The sequence below is a fragment of the Pseudophryne corroboree genome, chromosome 6 (genome assembly GCF_028390025.1).
Source record: "Pseudophryne corroboree isolate aPseCor3 chromosome 6, aPseCor3.hap2, whole genome shotgun sequence".
NCBI classification, from domain to species: domain Eukaryota; kingdom Metazoa; phylum Chordata; class Amphibia; order Anura; family Myobatrachidae; genus Pseudophryne; species Pseudophryne corroboree.
Window position 1 is genome coordinate 788,163,830 of NC_086449.1, and position 6,000 is coordinate 788,169,829.

Below are 6,000 nucleotides of genomic sequence, written 5' to 3' on the forward strand. Positions count from 1 at the left end.
GGCCTCTTCTCTCAGGCGGTTCCCACCAATCTTCTCCTGTTCCTCTACGGTCTCGGCGCCAGGTTGATCCGGTTCGGCCTGATGGAACGTGTTTGGCGAGCCTCTGCAGCTCTCGGTTCATATTAGCCATCCCCACCGTCAACTCTTCCATTTGTCCTTTTAATATAAGAACCGTGTCAGCATTTGGGGTTTGCATACCCTGCATGGGATTTTTCTGTAGGTTTGTTACTTCTGGAGATGTACGACTAGAAGCACCCGTTTCACCGAATCGCTCTTGATAACCGGGTAACTCAGGAAAAGTCACTACCTTGGATTGTGTTGGGCCTATTACTTTAATAGCCGCTTCTTTAAAATCCAAAAAGGAGGCTGTAGCTTTCTGCATTCTCAGGAGTTTCAATTGAGTTCGAACGTTCTCACAATTCGCCCCATCGATAAATTGATTTACTAAAGTCTCATCCACCTCCCTTATTTCTGCATTATCTATTTCTTGTATATCTCGTAATGCTTCCTGCAGACTCAATGCGAAGTCTCGCAATGACTCCCAAGGTTGCTGCTTGCGGGAATAGAAACGGGATTTTAATTCTGAAAGGGTACTGATATCAAAAATAGTTGCCAGCCGTTGAAATACTTGCTCCACTGTCTTTCGTTCATCCAAAGGCCAAGACAAGACTTCCCGTAAGGCTGACCCTTTCAATTGACCGACTAAAATCTCCACCTGTTGAAGATTGGTTAATGTGTAAAGTCTGAAGATAGCTTGTAATTTTCTTTTAAATTCAATGAATGTACTTGAATCTTTCCCACTTGTATCCCCCGATCCCGCATACGCGGGTAACCACGGAGCCCCAAAATAATAAGGGAGGGTAATGGGGTTTATGTTGGTCATGGTTGCTGAGGTGCTTGTTGTGCTAGATGTACTTGTCGTGTCTGCACTTGTCGCACTTGTTGTCGCTATACTGGGTGTTTGCTCGTTGTCTGACATTTTCTTTGTTCGCAATCCTGTTCGTGGGACGCCAAATTTTGTAAGGTGTTCCTGTTAGCTATTGATATTATCACTAGTCAATGTGTTGAATGACTATTCCTCAATGACCACACTAATATTAGTCAGTTAGAGAAACATTATCACATAATAATATATATATTCACATACTCAAACACATAAAGATAGTATTTTTATTTTACAGCAGCCGCTGATTCCAGCAAATCTCCGTCTTGAGCTGTGTCAAACTGAATTCAGGATTATTGTTATCGCATACCATAAATGCATACAGTTTCTGTTACAAAGCATAAAGAATATCATACTTGACACACGTTCGTATAATGCATTACTATATAAGTTCTAGCAACTCTATTAATCTTAAATACTTCTCAGTAGTGTCTACACTGCGCAGTGATTAGTGGCCAGAGCGTTGGTGCACATGAAGTCTTTTAAAGGTTAAGCTGAAGTACATTTTAAGATAAACTTTTGTAGATCCCTGATGTTAACTGTGATACGCTCCGATTCAGTGACTCTCAATATGGATCAAGTCTGTTTAAGCAGAAATGGAGTTGAGATTTTACTAGCGGTACTGTATCTTTAGGTTTATTCGCATATGCTGGCCTTTAGTCATCTGTAACACCTTCTGTGTCACTGCACTGAGTTAACATTTAGTTAAGGTGACTAAGAGTGAAATATTAATTTGCCTTCTCTCTTCTTCTATTACTGTAGCTTCCGGAAGAAGTGTCTATGTCTGAGGTAAGTATCTTTCCAGAAGCAATTAAGATAGTAACTTGTAACTATTTCTTATTAACTTTTTACTTCTTGTCAGGAATTAACTGTTGGATGCTGCTTTAAGTAACAAAACTTTCCCAGTGTCACTTATGGAAAGGACAAAATACTATATTATAACTGAGTATAATCCTTCCTTTTCTTATAATCAGCTACAAATGGACAGTCTGAGGTAATGCTGCGCTTTTTCCCTTCAGTGTGGGTACTATGTGACAGTTAAACAGTTTCTGCTGTGGCACTGGGGCTATTTTCCCTTCAGTGTTAGGCTGTCCTGTGTCATGAATTACTTAGGCCCACCTTTACCCTTATAAGGGAGAACCAGATCCGCCTCCTCCACTCCCCGACGGTGTCACTCACTGTTCCGGCCACAGCCCAGCTCTGAGCGGGTTGGATGGGACAGGCTTTGCTACCTCCCGCTGGGCGTCACTCAGCCGCGCTTGTCTGCCTCCGCCTCCGGCAGCCACTCTCGTTCACTGCCGCCGTCTGCACTCCCACAGTCACTGCTGCCCGACAGGGACACACCGGAGCCGCCAACAAGGTACTGTTACCGCCTTCTCCGTTGTCCGGTCTTTGCAGCGAATCCGTTGCTCTTGCAGCGCAGCTCTGGTCCTGCTCTCTGCCTCCTCAGACTTCCACCAACGGCTCTCCTCCAGTCCCCTTTTATCTCTTTTCTCCTCGGGACCCGGATCAGTCCCGCCAAAGGTTCCCTGCACGAGCTGGTTACTCCGTTAAGGAGCCTCGTGCCAGCCACCCCCCCCACACCTTGATGTGCAGTGGGGCAGTCGACTATACCCGACCTAGGGTGACAGCATCACCTGCTCTCTGGCAGGGGCGTTTGTTCACACTTGCCTCTTTCCATCAGAGTATTGACAATAAATATACCAATATCCTTCTGTTATCCCTATCTACATTGAACATATGTCTTAACATTATACATTATGCTTTCACAACTCATTGCCCACACAGAGGATTAAGCAAAGGGCTACATTCAGGTCTTATCAGGTTATTACACTTCTGTCCCTATTTCTCTTTACTCCTGCTTTCCTTTATTTGCCATCTTACTTTAATGTATAACTATACACGCCCCGTCCCAGCCATTCCCACCGCTTGCCAGCACATTTGATGGAGTATGTGGAGACCACTGCTGGGACAAGTGTGGACCTGGAATTGCCATCCAATCAGGGGTGTGCTAAGAAAGGGCTCTTGTGATCAGCTGAATGGTGGCCCTCTCCCCAGGTCCTGCTTGCCGGCAGTGTTCTCATGATGGACCTTGATCTTCAGCTGCTGGTGCGATTAGCGTTCCTGGGCCTGGGATGCGTGCTCCCAGTGGTCTCACACACTCTCATCACTTGTCCCCTCGCCCTCAGCGTGCTGCAGAAGGCCTCATCACTTCCAATGGTGCTGTCCGTGGTACCTGTCCATCAGGTACCACCGATGTGGTTGACACCTATGGATCATACCCTCTATCTGATCCCCTTACATGTAGGGACGTGTGCAGTAGTATAAACAGAGGTGCATGACATCACAGAAGAAAGAATAACATAATTTGCTGAAATTATTTTCCTGGCTCTTAAATTACCTTGTTCAGTGCTCTGCAAAACATATTTTATTGTTTTATAACATAACTAATGTATTCCGCAAAAAGACGTTCTAATTAATACAACTTGTAAACACCATTAAATCATTTGTGCATTTTTCATCTCCCAAAATCTGTTGACTGTGGGTAGATGGCCTTGACAATTATTCCTAGTTTAATGCTTTTATAATAGAGCAGACATAATTAACAGCATGCTTGGAATTAAAAACAAATGGTTATTTGAAGTAAACAACATCAAGGCTGACTATACTAAAGCATATATATATATATATATATATATACAGCGAGTAAAATAAGTATTGAACACGTCAACATTTTTCTCCGTAAATATATTTGTAACGGGGCTATTGTAATTACATTTTCACCAAATGTCAGCAACAATCAACACACATAAAGAAATCGAACCAACAATGTCCATATAAATGAAGTTATGTGTAATAATGTGAAATGACACAGGGAAAAAGTACTGAACACGCTTACTGAAATGTATTTAATACTTTGTACAACAGCAATTGCTGGTAATGACAGCTTCAAGACACCTCCTGTATGGAGAAACTAGTTGCATGCCTTGCTCAGGTGTGATTTTGGCCCATTCTTCCACACAGTCTTTAAATCTTGAAGGTTCCGTAGGCCTCTTCTATGAACTCTGATCTTTAGTTCTTTCCATAGATTTTCAATTGGATTCAAGTCAGGTGATTGGCTGGGCCATTCTAGCAGCTTTATTTCCTTTCTCTGAAACCAATTGGGAGCGTCCTTGGCTGTATTTTTGGGATCATAGGGCCTAATTCAGACCTGATCACTCGCTAGGGTTTTTTTTTGCACTGCTGCGATCAGATAGTCGCCGCCCATAGGGGAGTGTATTTTCGCTTTGCAAGTGTGCGAACGCATGTGTAGCAGAGCTGTACAAACAGATCTTGTGCAGTCTCTGCGCAGCCCAGGACTTACTCAGCCGCTGCGATCACTTTAGCCTGTCCGGGACCAGAATTGACATCAGGAACCCTCCCTGCAAACGCTTGGACTCGTCTGCGTTTTTCCAACCACGCCCAGAAAATGGTCAGTTGCCACCCACAAACGCCCTCTTCCTGTCAGTCTTCTTGCAATCGCCTGTGCGTATAAATTCTTCGTACAAACCCATCGCTGAGCGGCGATCCGCTTTGTACCTGTGCGGTTGCGCCTGCGCAATGCGGTGCATATGCATGCGCAGTTCTGACCTGATTGCAGCGCTGCAAAAAATGCTAGCTAGCTATCAGGTCTGAATTACCCCCATTGTCTTGCTGAAATATCCACATTCAGGTATTATTAAGAGGAGGTAATAGGTCTAAATTATTACTAAAGTGAGAGAGTTGTTGGATCTTCATACTCAACACATTGGCACCCAGAGGGTGAAACCCCAGGATTGCAAAGTTATTTGTAAAAAAAAAAACAACAACCTTATTTTTCCTTATATTCCATGTCAGGTGTGTATATGTACATTTTTTACATATTTTTTATGAATATGAGTCAATATAATTATGGTTTCAGTAACTGGTGTAGTACTATTTATATACTGATATAATGTCTCCATAACTGGTATTAATATGTAGCAGTGTAAAATAATAATGTACAGATGGAGCCCTCCTCATCTATCCCTTTAATAGGAATAAATTAGCCAGGACAGTCGGACTTAATCCCCTGCTGTAATGACTTAGTCCCCTGCTGTATTGTTCTCTCTGTATTGTATTGGAGCTGAGAACAATAGATGAAAGGTTTATGCTAATAAGCCTTGGTGCACCTAGGTGCAGCAGAGAAGCCTAGATGAACGAGGCTCCGTCTGTAACATAGCCCCAGATATATGTAACAATTCTGAAGATAGAGGGAAACTCAGTGATTTAATAAGGAAGTTGTAGAATGGGCATATAATACCCAATTTTTAATTCACTTGTACACTTTTTTAGGTGTTGCTTAGCAACTGATTGTTGGTGGACTAGTGCTGAATGGCACAGCTTGATGACGTTGGGAAACCGCGTCGTCAGTTCCCGGCGCGTGGACCTGACTGCACCGAGTGGCGTCGGACAGGTGAGATCACTTAGATGCTAACAATATATGTTGGTTAAGGTATATATGTAATGCATTTGTCATTGTTTGTTAGACTGTCCCTGATGACAGGCGCAAGCCCGAAACGTGGAAAAATAAAGGACCTATTTTAAATCTCTAACAAAGTCTGTTGAGTGCGACCCGTTATCTGAACTGCATGTAGGTATAATAAAAATAATTTCACTGAAATATGCCAAAATCTTGATTAAAAGTTACGTAACAGATAAATTCATTTCACATGTAAGAGGCATAAACTCATATCAAAGCAGACTTTGTTAGCAGTGGCGTCACTAGGATTGTTGTCACCCAGTGCGGAAACTCATGATGTCACCCCCCCCCCCCATTGACCCCCTCTCGTATGAAACTATATAGAAGCGGATATGTATTAAACCTTGGAGAGAGATAAAGTCAATAGAGATAAAGTTCCAGCCAATCAGCTCCTTAGCTGTCATGTTACTGGCAAGCTGATTGTTGGTAGTTTACCTCTCTCCACTTTATCACGCTCCAAGACATAGGCGTTTCTAGAAGGGGTCCAGAGGGGCCTAGACCACACACATATATTATA

At 43.0% G+C, this 6,000-nt stretch overlaps 1 long non-coding RNA gene across 1 annotated transcript; it reads left to right on the forward strand.

Moving 5' to 3' along the window:
- The first annotated feature begins 1,973 nt into the window (after window positions 1-1,973).
- Window positions 1,974-5,624, forward strand: LOC134935736 (uncharacterized). Its single transcript, XR_010180377.1, has 3 exons — window positions 1,974-2,303; window positions 5,297-5,417; window positions 5,491-5,624. It is a non-coding gene; the product is annotated as an uncharacterized LOC134935736 (long non-coding RNA).
- Window positions 5,625-6,000: the final 376 nt, after the last annotated feature.